The sequence below is a fragment of the Meles meles genome, chromosome 16, assembly GCF_922984935.1.
Source record: "Meles meles chromosome 16, mMelMel3.1 paternal haplotype, whole genome shotgun sequence".
Classification (NCBI taxonomy): domain Eukaryota; kingdom Metazoa; phylum Chordata; class Mammalia; order Carnivora; family Mustelidae; genus Meles; species Meles meles.
The window spans coordinates 67,303,209-67,320,610 of NC_060081.1; the positions used below are offsets into that span (position 1 = coordinate 67,303,209).

General features: G+C 41.2%; 1 protein-coding gene across 4 annotated transcripts in view; it reads left to right on the plus strand.

Annotated features, from left to right (window-relative positions):
• Positions 1 to 17,402, plus strand: part of PKIG (cAMP-dependent protein kinase inhibitor gamma) — a 99,231-nt gene that overhangs the window by 38,601 nt on the left and 43,228 nt on the right. Inside the window, exon 2 of one of the 4 annotated variants that reach the window (XM_045980427.1) lies at positions 10,689 to 10,758. The exons of 2 other annotated variants lie outside the window; for them this stretch is intronic. The gene's annotated coding sequence lies outside the window, so the exon portion shown is untranslated. Of the gene's footprint in view, positions 1 to 10,688; positions 10,759 to 17,402 lie in introns of those variants that run through there. One more of the 4 variants, XM_045980426.1, reaches the window with a different exon arrangement.

The window sequence follows — 17,402 nt, forward strand, 5'->3', positions numbered from 1 at the left end:
CTTTACATGTTTGTCTTCCTCAATATTGGTTTCTTTGATCATTTTCCTTATCTTTCCAGGGTCCGTTGTATTTATTTGAATAGGCAATACCATTATGTTGTACATGGTACAACAAACCATTGTTTATGGTACACGATTCCCAAGTTACTTGAAAGGTATGTGGTGGGATTTCTACTTCCAGTAACGGCAGACTAGATCCCTAGAATTAGCTCTACTGATGACAGTATGGAAAGATATACAAGATATAGGAACATTTTCTCAAAAGCTTCAAAAAGTTTAGAAGATATTGAAAGGTCGTAAGAGAGGTTAAAAAGCTAAGAGAGGTAAGGCTAGATACCAAAGCCATTTTTGTTCTGGAGGCATTTGTTTATCATTACAAAGCATCTGTGAAGTTCAGTGCTAATTTTGGTGCCCTCATCTGTAAGAACAGAATTCATAGCTTGTTGCCTATCAAGGACAGGGACTCAAATAAACCACCTTTTGAAATTGAATGGGACTGCTAAGGTCATGAAGGGGGATCTTGAACTAAATCAGTCCTGATACAGTTTTGCAACCAAAGCTTCCAGGGAACCTTTAATCTTGATGGTCTTAAGCTAATGATGCCATCAGGGAAATGACAGAAGCAAGCAAAAATTCTCTCTATAGGAATATGTTATCCTGTGTATCAAACTAGTCCTCTAAATTAATTTGTTATATGATGATCAGCTCATAGAAGAAAACCAGGTTCACAAGGAAACAAGATATGTATGAAAAGAACTAGAAGAAACAACATACAGCAAAAACACCCTCAAAGCTATGAGATATTGGAATTTAAGACATGGACTATAAAACAACTAATTTATTATGTAACAAGAAATAGAAGCCAAGAATGAAAATATCAGTAGGTAACTGGACACTGTCAAAAATAAACAACATATTTGAAAAATAAAGGCATTGTAGAACTAAAAATATAATAGCCAGAAACAAGAACACAGTAGATTTAAAATCACTGAAGAGAGAATTAGTAACTAGAAGATAGGTTAGGAGAAAATGATCCGAATGAACATCAAGAGACAAAAAATATGCGAAGTATGAAGAGATGGTAAGAGAATTAAGAGGATCCAGTGAGAAGGTCTAATAAACATTTAATTGGAATCCCAGAAAGAGAAGAGCAAGAATGGTACAAAGGCAGTTATTTGAAGAGGTAATAGCTGAACATTTCCCAGAACTGTTGAAAGATGTGAATTCAGAGATTCAAAAGTATATAGCCCAGAATGCATATATTAGCAAATAAAAAAGGCTAAATAGCGAGTAAGCATCTATCTTAAGAAGTCTGAAGAAGGGGCGCCTGGGTGGCTCAGTGGGTTGGGGCCTCTGCCTTTTGCTCAGGTCATGACCCCAGGGTTCTGGGATCGAGCCCCGCATCGGACTCTCTGCTTGGCAGGGAGCCTGCTTCCTCCTCTCTCTCTCTCTGCCTGCCTCTCTCCCTACTTGAGATCTCTATCTGTCAAATAAATAAATAAAATCTTTAAAAAAAAAAAAAAGAAGTCTGAAGAAGCACAGCAAAATAATTCTGAAGAAAATAAAGACAAGTTATAAGAAAAGTAGAAATCAATGAAATATAAAGCAAATATATAATCTATCAATGAGAGCTTAACAATCTTGGACAAGATTAAGAAAAATTATATACCCTTGTGAGGTTGATTAAGAAAAGGAAGGAAGGGAGGGAAAGACGGAGAAAGGAAGGAAGTAAAGGCACAGATAACCAATATCAAGAGTGAAAGAGTGATGGGGGGGACGCCTGGGAGGCTCAGTCAGTTAAGCATCTGCCTTCAGCTCAGGTCATGATCCCAGGGTCCTGGGATTGAGTCCTGCATTGGACTCCCTGCTCAGCAGGGAGTTTGCTTCTCTCCCTCTGCCCCAACCCCCCAAACTAGTACTCTCTCTCTCACAAAAATAAAATCTTAAAAAGAGTAAAAAGACTGGGTGCCTGGGTGGCTCAGTGGGTTGAAGCCTCTGCCTTCAGCTCAGGTCATGATCCCAGGGTCCTGGGATTGAGCCCTGCATTGGGCTCTCTGTTCAGCAGGGAGCCCGCTTCACTGCCCTCCTTCCCCCACCCGCCTCTCTGCCTGCTTGTGATTTCTGTCTGTCAAATAAATAAATAAATAAAATCTTAAAAAAAACAGTGAAAAGAGGGGGGATCATGTAGTCATTAACAAGGTAGGAAGACATAGTGAACAGTTCTATGCCCAAAATTTGGGAAATATAGGTGAATGGATAAATTTATTAGTATTATAACTATTAATAAAAATTGAATCAGCAGTTAAAAAACCTTCCCACAAAGAAAACTGCAGGTCTGGATGGCTTCACTAGAAAGTTATATCAAGCATTTAAGAGAGAAAGAATTAATATTATACAAACTCTTCCTGAAAATAGTAAAAGAGATGATCAAAACAAACAAAAAACCTAATGGTAACATTGTGAGGAAGGAAAATTCACATCACAAATACATCATGACCAAGTTGGTTTTATACCTGAAATGCAAGGTTGGTTCAACACCATAGACTCAATTATTGTAATTTGCTATCATTAAAAGAAGAATCATGATCGTGTGATAAAATTCAGCATCCATTCCTTATTAAAACAGTAGCAACAATTTCAGCCCCCTAGGGATAGGTGGAAAATAGGAAGGGAACTTCCTTAATCTGGTGAAGAGAACTATCAAACATGTACAGCAAACATCATACTTAATGGAAAATTTTCAGTTTGAGGAAGTTTTCACTTGGAGGTCAGGAATCCGAGTTGCCTAATAACATTATGCCTAATAACATAATGCCTAATAACATTACTTCTATTTGACATTTGTCAGAAGTTCTAGCAATTGCTATGAGACAAGAAAAATAAAAGCATGGGAAAGGATGAATTAATAACTTTCTGTTTCTATGATGACATGATTATTTATGTAGAAATTATAAAAGATTTCTACAAATAAATTATTAAAGTTAACAGTTTTTGCAAGTTTGATGGATACTAAATCAATATACAAAATCAGTTGTATTTCTACATACCAGCTACAAGTAGAAAATTAAATTTTAAAAGATACTTTGTACAGCAACATCAAAAACCACAGGCCTCTAGGCAGAAAATTATACAATTTTATTGAGAGACATTAAAGAGCACCCACATAAAAGGAAATAGATCTTTTTGCAAATATTAGAAAACTCACTACTATAGAGACATTGGTTCTTCATAAGACATGGTGTGCTATTCTAGATTAGAAGGGATTTAAGAACTATACCATCAGATTCAAGGATGTGAGGTTCTAGATTGGATCCTAAAAAGAAAAAAGAAAAATCTTCCGTCATCCTTATCCTTCAGCTACCCTGGAGAGACCTACCATTTCCAGTTTTTCATGCATCCTAGAAATATTCCATGTGTATTAAAGTAAATATACATATTTGTTTCTTTCCTTATTATGAAGTAGATAGTACACTGTTCATATTTTTCTGCATCAGGCTTTGTAAAATATACTTTTTTGGTCTTTTTTAAAAGATTTTAGTTATTTATTTGGCAGAGAGAGATCAGAAGTAGGCAGAGAGTCAGGAGAGAAGGAGAGAGGAGGAAGCAGGCTCGCCGCTGAGCAGAGAGCCTGATGCGGGGCTCGATCCCAGGACCCTGAGATATGACCAGAGCCAAAGGCAGAGTCTTTAACCCACTGAGCCACCCAGACGCCCCAAAATACACATTTTTTGGAATTATTTTTGTATCATTAAATATCATTGTTTGTGTATTTAAATTATTACGGCTGTATAAGGCTTCTTTTGGAAGTACCTTGATTTTATTTAACCTCCCTCTTATGAATGTTTAGATGATTTCTAATCTTTTGCTATAATGAATACATATTTCACATTTTTGGAAGTATGCCTTTCTGATAAATCCCTAAAAGCGTATCTGCCACGGCAGATGATATGTGAATTTTTTGTATTCATTGCCAAATGATACCATACCAATGTATGATTCTATGAGCAATGGATGAGAATTACTGTTTTCGAACATCGGTGTGTTAGACTTTTTGATCCTCTCCAATGGTAGATGAAAAATAAAATATCAACTAAGGTGAAGTACTTTTCATATAGTTAGAGCCATATGTATTTACATCTCTCTAAATTCCCTGTTCACATTCTGAGCTTATTTCCTCCTTAGGTTGTTGGTCTTTGTCTTACCAATTTCTAGAAACTCTTTGTAGATTAAGGAAATAGGTTATTCATGCTATGAAATGTAATTTTTCCCAGTTTGACTTAGGATTTTTTTCTTTGCTGATCATGATTTTTGCCCCGCAAAATGTTTTTATTTATATACAGTAAAATTTATCTCTCTTTTCTTTAATGACTTCTGGGTTTTAATTCATACTTGGAATGGCCTTCCATATTGTGAGGCTACAAAACATGTGTCGTGTATTTTTCTAATACTTATGTGGTTTGATATTTTTGCATTTAAATCTGTAGATCCATTGGAAGTTATTTTGTGTGTGTGTGATGTCATAAGACTTTGCTTATTAACCTTACTTTCTCAGGCAGATGGAGAGATGAATTTTGACTTTGGGTGAGAGGCGTCTGATAGAGTCTTGATCCTCTTTTAGGGTATGGAATTCCTTTCACTCAGAGGAACTGGAATGAGCACCTGAAGCCAGAGCTCCCTTTTTCCCACAGCAGGTGGGAAAAATGTTTTGAACTGAATCCTTTTCCAGTATTACATTTCATTTCTCAAAACTTTCCACTACTGCAGTAGTAGGAGGCCTCATGACATGTTACAATTTTGATTCGCTTTTATTCCATGTGAAAGTGGCTGTTTTCTAAAAACAAACAAACAAACAAAGTGGCTGTTTTCTGATGTCACAAAAGGGCACAGCTTCATTTCATTGTTAAGCTCTCTCTAAACTGTGATGTGGTATGTCACAGTGCATTCTGGTCATTATTTTTATGATTATTGCTTCCAAGGGCTTTCCTTTGTGATTGTGTTTGTCTAGTCCCAAATCCAACTCCTCCAGTGATCTTTCTTTAACTTTCTGTAACTCTCCATCCCCATATCACTTTATATAAAAGACAGGTTGTGAGCACAGGAGGAATCACACCTTCTTGATCATGATATCACATTCCTGTCATTGTTCCAGCATAAGTCTTACAGAATCTTCCAAACCTTTGAAATTCATTTCAAACTTAGCAGTGGAAATAAAGAGAATTAGAAATCATTTTTCTTCACTGGGACTTGTGGTCCTGGGTATGAATACTACTGTGCTACTTGGTCTTGGATGGACAATAGTAACTTCGATCAAGTGAGGCACTTAAGAAAATATATTACAACATCGTTTAAAAATAACTCATCTTTCCACTCTAAAGACATGGTTTCCATCTTTTTGTGGGTTTTTTTCTGTTCATCTACACTCATTTATTAGGTGCCTTCTGTTTTGCCTGGCATGTATGCTAGGGTAGTGGTTCTACAGAGATGAGTAAAATACTTTCTCCATCAGCTAAGGGAGACAGAAATATCACAAGTAATCATAATGTACTATGCTGGGTTCTATAATAGAGATGCTTATTGGTGGCATATCATATTGGTCAGGGTTCTTCAGAGCAAAGGACAAAATCCAATCCAGCTGGTTTAAGTAGAAAGTTCACAGAATCCGGGGGAAGCTAATAGATTTGGGCTTGAATGTTTACCAGATGGAAACAAAGCAATCAGGGATGATATTTCCATAAGAAATGCCCAGCCACACTAAGAGGGATTGTTTTAGGGAAAACACCACTGCTGCCTTGACTCACTTCTTCAGCACACGTGGCATTAGATATTGGACAAGGGCGCCTGGGTGGCTCAGTGGGTTGGGCCTCTGCCTTCCGCTCAGGTCATGATCTCAGGGTCCTGGGAGCTCAGGGTCCTGGGATCGAGGCCCGAGTCGGGCTTTCTGCTCAGCAGGGAGCCTGCTTCCCCTCTCTGTCTCTGCCTGCCTCTCTGCCTACTTGTGGCCTCTCTGTCAGATAAATAAATAAAATCTTAAAAAAAAAAAAAAAAAAAGAAAGAAGCTATGCTCCAGAATAGCCCTGGAACATGAGCTTAAAATGGCCTTGAAGGTCTCAATTAGTGCAGTTAGAAGCAGTAAACCCAATTCCTGATCTGTATGTTTGTCATGCCCCTCATTGGTCTGGAGGAGCAACTACTGAGCTTGACGTAGCTTTGCCTTCAATTTGAACTTCACTTCAGATGACTGTAGGTGATTTTTTTTTTTTTAAGATTTTATTTATTTGACAGAGATCACAAGTAGGCAGAGAGGCAGGCAGAGAGAGTGAGAGGGAAGCAGGCTCCCCGCCGAGCAGAGAGCCCAATGCGGGACTCGATCCCATGACCCTGAGATCATGACCTGAGCCGAAGGCAGCGGCTTAAACCACTGAGCCACCCAGGCGCCCCTGTAGGTGATTATTTTTAAAACTCTTTCAACATTTCATGCTATCGGCGACCAGCATCCCATCCTCTAGTGTGGGAATTGGCAAACTGTAGCCTGCCATTTGTTTTGGTAAATGCAGTGTTACTGCAATACACTATATTCATCTGTTTACACATTGTTTATGGCTGCTTAAAGAGTCGGACAGTTGTAACAGGGATTACTTGCTGGGCAAGTTCCTTATCAGTTCCTTATTCAGAAAGATACTCCCCAAGTAAGAGCATCCTGAGGGCCTGGGCCAGCAGTCAGTGCCCGCCTTTCATAATGGGCCTCTTGGAACTCCTGGAGTTAGATGATGTTCTCAACAAGGTTCCTTTCAGACCTTCCAGCCCTTTCCGTCACAAGCCTCAGCTGGCAAGCAGGGGTTAATCAGTGCAGCATTCCGTGTTGAAGGCTTGTCTTCATTGCTCCAGTCCAAAGGGCCTATTTGGCTCAACGTCTATAATTAAATTTTATTTTATTTTATTTTGCCTTTTGCTCTGTTAAGGGCCTCTTCTAGTCCTTAGCTGCAGACGATGTTATCTCCAGCTCACAGAGGATTCTATTGTTAGACATCCAGTAAACTCTCTGCCAAAACATATGGATAATTTGGGGATATGGCCAGAAACTAATGGATGCTGGCGAGTGCTTGCAAGATCAGCCTTCCCTATATGTTAAGCCAGATGAAATCAGAATTATCCTCGGTGATATTTGCACAATATGGAGTTAGTACAGAGAAGTAGTTAGGGTGCAAAAGAATTGTAGGGACTGTAATTCAGGTATAACTTTGTTCTCTTCTTTGAGCCCATGTAATATACTTAGTCCACACGGAAGGCTTCTGTTTTTAATGCCCTATCTTACAAGGCAGTAGCCTGCTTCTCTTGTCATGGGGTCCACGGAATGGAGAATTTCCAGTATTATTGTCCCATCTGATTTCCTTCTTTCAGATTCACACTATTAATGAGCCTTTTATTCAGCTTCCTCTGGTTTCTAATTTATTGCTGCTTAAATTAATCTTCAAGCACATCATCTTTCTCTTTGTTTTTCTTACTGGGACTTTTTAGAGACTTCAGCATCAGTTTGTACAGAGTCATTTTATCTCTGGGCCAACAGCCTCGGTCCTCCCCAACGGTGGGGGGGGGGGGGGGAAGAATCCCTTTTATCTTCTGCAAGTCTATTCTCTTTTAAAGACTGCCCTGCTTCAGGCCTGGAATCTTTTCCTGGCTAAGAATTTTCATCTGTGGACACAATAGCTTCTTTGCAGCTCTGAATAAATAATCATCTCTGTTGGTTAGAAATCATGGCATTGGTGCACATTAGTTTGAGGTTACCTTCAGTTCTGTGAGCTAATAGCCTTGTTCTTTTTTTTTTTTTTTCCCTTTTTATTAATTTTTTCAGCGTAACAGTATTCATTCTTTTTGCACAACACCCAGTGCTCCATGCAAAACGTGCCCTCCCCATCACCCACCACCTGTTCCCCCAACCTCCCACCCCTGACCCTTCAAAACCCTCAGGTTGTTTTTCAGAGTCCATAGTCTCTTATGGTTCGCCTCCCCTCCCCAATGTCCATAGCCCGCTCCCCCTCTCCCAATCCCACCTCCCCCCAGCAACCCCCAGTTTGTTTTGTGAGATTAAGAGTCATTTATGGTTAATAGCCTTGTTCTTGACCTCATCTTTCATTGTACTGAAATCCACTGGATGTCGGCCTACCATCGACCTGTCAGAAGCAATGAGAGCAGTCATGGGAAATGAGAAGAAAGCTCTGGGGTCCTTTCTCTGTGGTTTTCCCATCAAAGATTCAGAAGAAGGGCTGTGGCTGAGGAGCCCAGAGGCTGCCCAGGGCATTTCCATCCCACAGGATCTTGCCCCCTTCCCTCTCCTCTCCATCTTGCTTTATTAAAGAGCCTCCTTTTTCTTTCTGATTTTATTTCCCTTTTCTTTTCTTGGTATGTGTTGCCCAAAGGAACTTAAAAATAGCTTTTTATATTTTTTCTTTTTATAGAATACTATATTTTTGTTACAAAAAGAGTGCTTTGCAGAAAACATTTAAAATGCCAACAAACTGGGGTTCCTGCGGTGGCTCAGTTGGTTAAGCGTCTGCCTTCAGCTCAGGTCATGATCTCAGGGTCCTGGGATCGAGGCCTGCATCAGGCTCCCTGCTCAGTGGGGAGTCTGCTTCTCCCTCTGCCTCTGTGCTCTCTCTCACTCTCGCTCGCTCTCAAGTAAATAAAATCTCTAAAATTTTAAAAAGATTTTATTTATTTATTTGATAGAGATCGCAAGTAGGCAGAGAGGCCGGCAGAGAGAGAGAGAGAGGAGGAAGCAGGCTCCTCGCGGAGCAGAGAGCCCAATGCGGGGCTCGATCCCACGACTCTGGGATCATGACCCGAGCCGAAGGCAGAGGCTTTAACCCACTGAGTCACCCAGGTGCCCCTAAAATTTTTTTTAAAAAATGAAATAAAATGCCAACAAACCAAAAGAAGAAAATAAAAATTACCTGCAGCGTCATTACTAGGTTCATCAGTTATTTTTTTATGCAGAATTTTTCTTTACAACCATGAGCCCCTATTATATACACTCTATTATATATATAATATATAGACTATTTTTCTCATGCTGTGAGATACTCTTCTATAGCATCACATGGTGACTGCATAGTACACCATTCTGCAGGTGTACCAGAATGTATTTTGTCACTCGCTAATTGAGCACTGTGAGTCAGCACCCTGAGTCCAGTCTCTGCAAACATCCGCATAATGATCTCTCCCGGGATAAAGCCTTAGAAGTCACATGACCTGGTTAAAGGGCATGTATACATATTTTTTGATCAGTAAACTTTATTTTTTAGACTAGTTTTAGGTTCAAGTAAAATGGAGCACAAAGTACAGAAAGCTCCCATAGGCCCCCCCCCCCCCGGGGGGGTGTTTTTAAGGATTTCAGTACATGTTGTCAAATTGCGTTTTAGGACTGTTGTACTATTTTCATTCCTAACCACCATTTTCCCGTATCTCCACAACCCTGGGTGTTATCACTCAAAAGAAATCTTTGATGAGGTACATTTAGAGCAGAATACCTTCTCCAGTCACCTTAGGACTGATTTTTTTTCTTCTGAAATTCATTTTTATGTTATTCATCCCATTACTATTTTTTACGGTGGATGATGGCAGAGTTCCACCAACCTTCCTTCCTTTGCCAATTTAACAAAAGTTAGAAAAGTAAATGCTTGTACATAAAAATAAACACCTAGATAGAACAGAAAGATATAAGCAAAAAAGGATGGGGGAGAGTCTCCCTCCTCACCCAGCTTTCTCCTGAAAGCCTCCCTCCTTCTTTCTTTCTTCTTCCTTCCTTTCTTTCTTCTTCCTTCCTTCCTTCCTTTCTTTCTTTCTTCTTCCTTCCTTCCTTTCTTTCTTTCTAGATTTTATTTATTTATTTGACAGAGAGAGATAGTGAGAGAGGGAACACAAGCAGGGGGAGTGGGAGAGGGAGAAACAGGCTTCCCGCTGAGCAGGGAGCCCTATGCGATGCAGGGCTCCATCCCAGGATCCTGGGATCGTGACCTGAGCCAAACGCAGACACTTAATGACTGAGCCACCCAGGCGCCACCCCTTCTTTATTACTTTAGAGGTTTTTAGTAATTGTGGTGATTACCTCCAAAATTGTAAGTAAGATTCACACACACACACACACACACACACACACATATTTTTTCTTTGTGATTTTAGACAGTTAACTTTAAAGTAGCTTTGTATCATTAAATGGCAAAGGCCTTTAAACCTTCTGGTGCTTATCTTATCTTGCCGGACCTGTGCTTGTTTGACCTCTGAAAACTTCCCATGCAGGCTCTTAAGCTCAGGCATGCAGGCGACATATTTGCTAGGGTGATGGCAGGAAGGTTTGGGGATATTTAATCCATCATGTTGGCTGAAATGGCAGTCAGTCCTGATGCCTTCGCTGTCTCTGATTCTCCTCTGTAAAAGATAAATTAGCATCCGTTCATTATACTCTCCCTCCTTTCCTCCCTCAACCTTCCTACATTCAGATAAGAGAGATGCTATTATTGTCTTCATTTTACAAATGAGATCTCAGAATTCAGAGAGATCAAGGGATTTGCCTGAGATCACATAGCTCGTAAGTGGGGGAGGGAGCTAGGATTTTTTCCCAAGTGCCTCTGATTTCAACACCCAGGCTTATCCTGGTGCTACATTAACATATTCTCTCCACTCTATCCTTCAAGGCTGTTGTTACCTCCTCTGCCCCTCCCGTGTCTGGCACTGCTGTCATTTTCCCTGGGAGTTTAGGAAAAGGTAGGTAGGTCTCTATTTTGATGTTGGCTACAGGACTTAGAAGCTGTAAATTACCAAGTCATCATGCCCTTGAATGTAAGCATTTACAAAAGATGGTTTTTAGAATAAATGAGACAATCTCGTGTGAATGTTCTTATGTAACGCAAACAGCAGACATGATTATTTCAGAACTCAATAAATATTTGCTGATCTAACAATGCAAACTAGCAATGTGGATTGTAGGTTTCTCTTAGCATAGATGATCTCAGTTTGTCAATTCCTTTTTCTTAAAGTGGCATTTAAAAAAATATCCATGGTTACTGTTTATTAAGGAAAAGAACTCTTGTTTTTTTTTTATTTTGTTTTGGCTTGACTTGGATTTTGGAGATATTTGTATGCAGACACAGGGAAATCAAAGGCCACAGAATAGCAGGCTGGCTATTTAAAATGGCCTCAGGATCTTTAAAAAAAAAAAAAAATGGCCCTCAACTCTATGGTCAACTCATCTTTGACAAAGCAGGAAAGAATGTCCAATGGAAAAAAGACAGCCTCTTCAATAAATGGTGCTGGGAAAATTGGACAGCCACATGCAGAAAAATGAAATTGGACCACTTCCTTACACCACACACGAAAATAGACTCCAAATGGATGAAGGACCTCAATGTGAGAAAGGAATCCATCAAAATCCTTGAGGAGAATGCAGGCAGCAACCTCTTCGACCTCAGCCGCAGCAACATCTTCCTAGGAACAACGGCAAAGGCAAGGGAAGCAAGGGCGAAAATGAACTATTGGGATTTCATCAAGATCAAAAGCTTTTGCACAGCAAAGGAAACAGTTAACAAAACCAAAAGACAGCTGACAGAATGGGAGAAGATATTTGCAAACGACATATCAGATAAAGGGCTAGTATCCAAAATCTATAAGGAACTTAGCAAACTCAACACCCAAAGAACAAACAATCCAATCAAGAAATGGGCAGAGGACATGAACAGACATTTCTGCAAAGAAGACATCCAGATGGCCAACAGACACATGAAAAAGTGCTCCACGTCACTCGGCATCAGGGAAATACAAATCAAAACCACAATGAGATATCACCTCACACCAGTCAGAATGGCTAAAATTAGCAAGTCAGGAAATGAGAGATGCTGGCGAGGATGTGGAGAAAGGGGAACCCTCCTCCACTGTTGGTGGGAATGCAAGCTGGTGCAACCACTCTGGAAAACAGCATGGAGGTTCCTCAAAATGTTGAAAATAGAACTACCCTATGACCCAGCAATTGCACTACTGGGTATTTACCCTAAAGATACAAACATAGTGATCCGAAGGGGCACGTGTACCCGAATGTTTATAGCAGCAATGTCTACAATAGCCAGACTATGGAAAGAACCTAGATGTCCATCAACAGATGAATGGATACAGAAGATGTGGTATATATACACAATGGAATACTATGCAGCCATCAAAAGAAATGAAATCTTGCCATTTGCGACGACGTGGATGGAACTAGAGCGTATCATGCTTAGTGAAATAAGTCAATCGGAGAAAGACAACTATCATATGATCTCTCTGATATGAGGACATGGAGAAGCAACATGGGGGGGTAGGGGGATAGGAGAAGAATACATGAAACAAGATGGGATTGGGAGGGAGACAAACCATAAATGACTCTTAATCTCACAAAACAAACTGGGGGTTGCTGGGGGGAGGTGGGATTGGGAGAGGGGGAGGGGGCTATGGACATTGGGGAGGGGAGGCGAACCATAAGAGACTATGGACTCTGAAAAACAACCTGAGGGTTTTGAAGGGTCAGGGGTGGGAGGTTGGGGGAACAGGTGGTGGGTGATGGGGAGGGCACGTTTTGCATGGAGCACTGGGTGTTGTGCAAAAAGAATGAATACTGTTACGCTGAAAAAAAATAAATAAAAAAAAAAAAAAAAAAAAAAAAAATGGGGCACCTGGTGGCTCAGTCAGTTAAGTGGCTGCTTGCAGTTCAGGTCATGATCCCAGAGTCCTGGGATCGAGCCCCGCATCGGGCTCCCTGCTCAGCAGAGAACGTGCTTCTCCCTCTCCCTCTGCCTGCCACTCTGCCTACTTGTGTCCTCTCTCTGTCTCTCTGTCAAGTGAATAAATAAAATATTTTTTAAAATAATAAATAAGTAAATAAAGTAAAATAAAATAAAATGGCCCCAGGGGCACCTGAGGTGCTCTGTCATTAAGTGTCTGTCTTTGGCTCAGGTCATGATCTCAAGGTCCTGGGATGGAGCCCCAGATGGGACTCCCTGCTCAGCAGCAAGCCTGCTTTTCCCTCTCCCACTCCCCCTGCTTGTGTTCCCTCTCTCACTGTGTCTCTCTCTGTCCAAAAAACAAATAAAATCTTTAAATAAAATAAAATAAAATAAACGGCCCCAGTGTCCTGGCCTCTTGTTGATTTCCTCTGCTTATACTCTGTATTCATGTCACTCATTTCCACCTGTTGTTCCATTTGTAGTTAGGAGTCCTAGGGCCAAAAAGGAAGTTGAGGGGTGATGTTAGTCTGAAATGTACAGTCTGACTTATCCCACCCTATTGTAGCAGTCTGTTGTCTTTCCTTCCTTCAGTTAACTATAAATCAGTACAGAGATCACAGTGCATTGTTTATGCCTTCAGGATTATGTGTATTATGTTTATAAATCAATGAATGTCAGCGGTGTTCTCATATTTTCTGCATAAACTGCAAGGTGACTTGGGGTACCCATTGTCAACAACAAGCAATGACCGTCAATGCTGTTACAGTCTCCCTATAGTGAATGTCCCAGAGATGGCCTCCAGAGAGGTCCGCAGACCCCTTGAAATGATACGCATTTTCCAAAGAGCAGGATCTTAACTTTCATCACATCCTCAAAGGAATACATGGCCTAAAATGAGTTGACAACGCCACACAAATTGTGAAAAGCTTTTCAGTGGTGTGGAAGAGTAGTCAAGTTCATTTATTTTTGTGCCACATACATATCAATTTGTTCCTTGATAAATAAACCATATAAATGCTGATGTGTTAGCACTTTAAGATCTAGATAAGATCAGCTTGACCCCTTGTTTCTTGCCATGTAGAAGAAATCTGAGGTTTCCCCCAAGATTCTGCTAGTTCCTAGGGGGTGAAGGTGTTCTCTGGGTCATCTCTGCCTCCTCTTCCTCTGTTTCTCAGCCTATCAGTTCAAAATTGAAACTCGGTCCCTTCCTGGTTTCCACCAAGAACAAGGAATACACTCACAAAAACAATTTTAATTGTTGGTACCAGCTTTGCTGGTGATTTGGGAACCCCAGACCCTGGACCTCTGCATCTCCCTGGGTCCTTGCTCCCTCCCCTTCTTTTATTCCCCACAGATTCCCCCTGGAATTCAGTTCTTCTTTATTTATTGTGCAGAGCAACTTGGCAACCTTTGGCTTTTATTTCTGTTGTTTTTTTGCATGGTTGAACTCAAAAAGGTGGCCGGTAGCTAAAAGGGCCTCATATTTGACAGTCTTTCTCTTCAGAAGGCAGATGTGGCTGTAAAGATTTTCTTTCATTTTATATATATATATTTTAGCATCTTTTCAAATTTCTTGAACCCATCTGAGTAAATTCTGTAGGTCTGTGTTCTTATTAAAAATCTCTCTGGGGGTGCCTGGGTGGCTCAGTGGGTTAAAGCCTCTGCCTTCAGCTCAGGTCATGATCCCAGGGTCCTGGGATCGAGCCCCGCATAGGGCTCTCTGCTCAGCAGGGAGCCTGCTTCCTCCTCTCTCTCTCTCTCTCTGCCTGCCTCTGTCTACTTGTGATCTCTGTCTGTCAAATAAATAAATAAAATCTTTAAAAAAAAAATCTCTCTGAGTTGGGGCGCCTGGGTGGCTCATTCAGTTAAGTCTCTGCCTTCAACTCAGGTCATGATCTCACAGTCCTGGGATCGAGCCCGCATTGGGCTCTCTGCTCAGTAGGGAGCCTGCTTCCCTTCCTCTCTCTCTGCCTGCCTGTCTGCCTTCTTGTGATCTCTCTCTCTCTGTCCAATAAATAAATAAAATATTTAAAAAAACTGTCTCTGACTTCACTATGAATGCAGGCCTTTGCAGTGGGGTAGGGCCTATGAGCCTACTGAAGGTCTTGCTCCTTCATAGCACAAAAGAGGAGGAACATTTTTAGTTTGAGATCTACTAATTTCCCTCACTGTCCCAAAAACTGAGTTTTCTTCTCCAAGTTTCTTTAACTTTTTCTTTATGTTCTTTTTTGTTTTTCCTAAGATTTTATTTATTTGACACAGAGAACGAGAGAGCACAAGCAGAGGGAGTAGTAGAGAGAGAGGGAGAAGCAGGCTCTCCGCTGAACAGAGAGCCCAGACATGGGGATCGAGAGAGACCCTGAGACCCTAAGAGATCATGACCCGAGCCGAAGGCAGATGCTTAACCAACTGAGTCACCCAGGCGCCCCTTCATATTCCTTTTTTTTTTAGTAGTAATATATTTATTTTTGATGACTATGACATCAGTATGAATTTTATAAAAATTAGACCAATGTGGAAGTACACAATTTAGTTAATGAAAGCCCTCCCCCATAATCCTGCTGTCCAGAGATGGCCTCTGATAACAATTTGGTTTCTTGTGTATCTTTTTAGAGATGTAAATGCATATAGCAAACAGTAAAACCCTGACTAAGAGCCACGCACTGTGCTCTGTCTCATTAAATCTTCACAGTATCTCTGAGATGGGGCCCTCTGTTTACCAAAAAGTAAACTTGAGGCTTATAGCTAACTGATGACTTGCCTAAACATATTTCCAGTATTTGCTTCTGTAAGCAGCCTGCAGTAAATAAAAATGTATCTCACCGTTGTTCTTGTCTGATTATCTCCATATAACAAATTTCCAGAACTGTAATGCTTGGTCAAAAAGTGTGTAGTTTGAAACTTCTGGTTCGTTTTGAGGGAGGTAGTTAAGAGCAAAGGCTTTGTGGTCATACATAGCAGTGTTCATATTCCTGGTGCCACTTGCTGGCCACTCACTAGACTTAAAACTGTGCCTCAGTTTCCTCATCTGTAGAATGGGATAATAACAAACCTCATACGACTGTGAGGACTGAATGAGATGACGCATGTAAACATCCGCAGCTAGTACCCAACACATAGGAAGAAAGCAATACATTCGGCAAACTTGGTCCCTGCTCCTGTAAAGCTAACGTTTTAGTGTGGGTGGTAGGGAATGGCAGTGAGGATGAACAGTACACAAATTAATGAATAAGAAAAATAGCAGTGCTGTGCAGACAATGAAAAGAAAGTGATCTGGGGCACCTGGATGGCTCAGTTGGGTGTCTGCCTTTCGCTCAGGTCATGATCTCTCAGGGTCCTGAAATCGAGTCCTGCATCAGGTTCCATGCCCAGCAAGGAGTCTGCTTCTCCCTCTCCCTCTGACTCTCCCCCCACTTGGGTGCTCTCTCTCTCAAATAAATAAATAAAATCTTTAAAAAAGGAAAGTGATGTGATAGGTAGATGGGTAGTTACCTAAGGTTGAGTGGGTTGGAGAAGTCCCCAAGAGGTGACGTTTTAGCTAAGGTCTGAATGATGAGGATATTGTTTAAATTCCTAGAAGTAGACTCATAGGATCAAAATTACGTGCATTAAAGCCTTTAGTCACATATTGCCCAAATATTACCAACTGACCAGCAAAATATTTCTAAAATAATTTACATTCCCTCTATATATAAACATGCTTCTTTCCTTTACCCTTTACCACTCTTACTTTTCTCCTGATTTTTTAGAAAGTGGTTTAATCTAGGGGCACCTGGATGGCTCAGTCATTAAGCGTCTGCTTTCAGCTCAGGTCATGATCCCAAAGTCCTGGGATCAAGCCCCAGGTCGGGCTCCACACTGGGTGGGAAGCCTGCTTCGCCATCTCCCACTCCCCCTGCTTCTGTTTCCTCTCTCATGCTCTGTCTCTCTGTCAAATAAATAAGAAAATAAATCTTTGGGAAAAAAAGTGGGGTTAATCTAAAGATTATCTTGGAGACATTCTGTGTTTGTCTTCTAAAGTTTTTTTTTTTTAAATTTTATTTATTTATTTGACAGACAGAGATCACAGGTAGGCAGAGAGGCAGCCAGAGAGAGAGGAAGGGAAGCAGGGTCCCCGCTGAGCAGAGAGCCCGATGCGGGGCTCGATCCCAGGACCCTGGGATCATGACCAGAGCTGAAGGCAGAGGCTTTAACCCACTGAGCCACCCAGGCGCCCCTGTGTTTGTCTTCTAAAGAGTTTCGTTAGCAGGGGGTAAAAATAAGGAAACACGTTGGTCCCTTGGAGGAATCTCTTAATTGTCCAGCATCACCCCCTGTACTCTAAACCTTTCTTCTCACTCAGCGCCCTTTTTCTCTGCGCCAGTTCCTGCCCGATTGGGCGATGGGACCGGAGGCCACCAGCACGTTAGCCGGGGCATACATGTCGATTACCAACCACATCTCCCTTTCGGAATGAGGCAGTGCCTGGCTCAGGGGAGGCGGCTGATCAGCATTGCCTTTGCTGTAAAAACAAGGCAGCATTTGGAGGTACGCTGGTTTTTCCAAACAAATGCGTTGGCAAGAGTACTGTAACCTTTTGTGTGTTGAAACGGTGCGGAAGGCTCTGTACGTCTTTTGTTCCAATTAAACCCCTTCCTGGGTGGCACATGCTGGGGG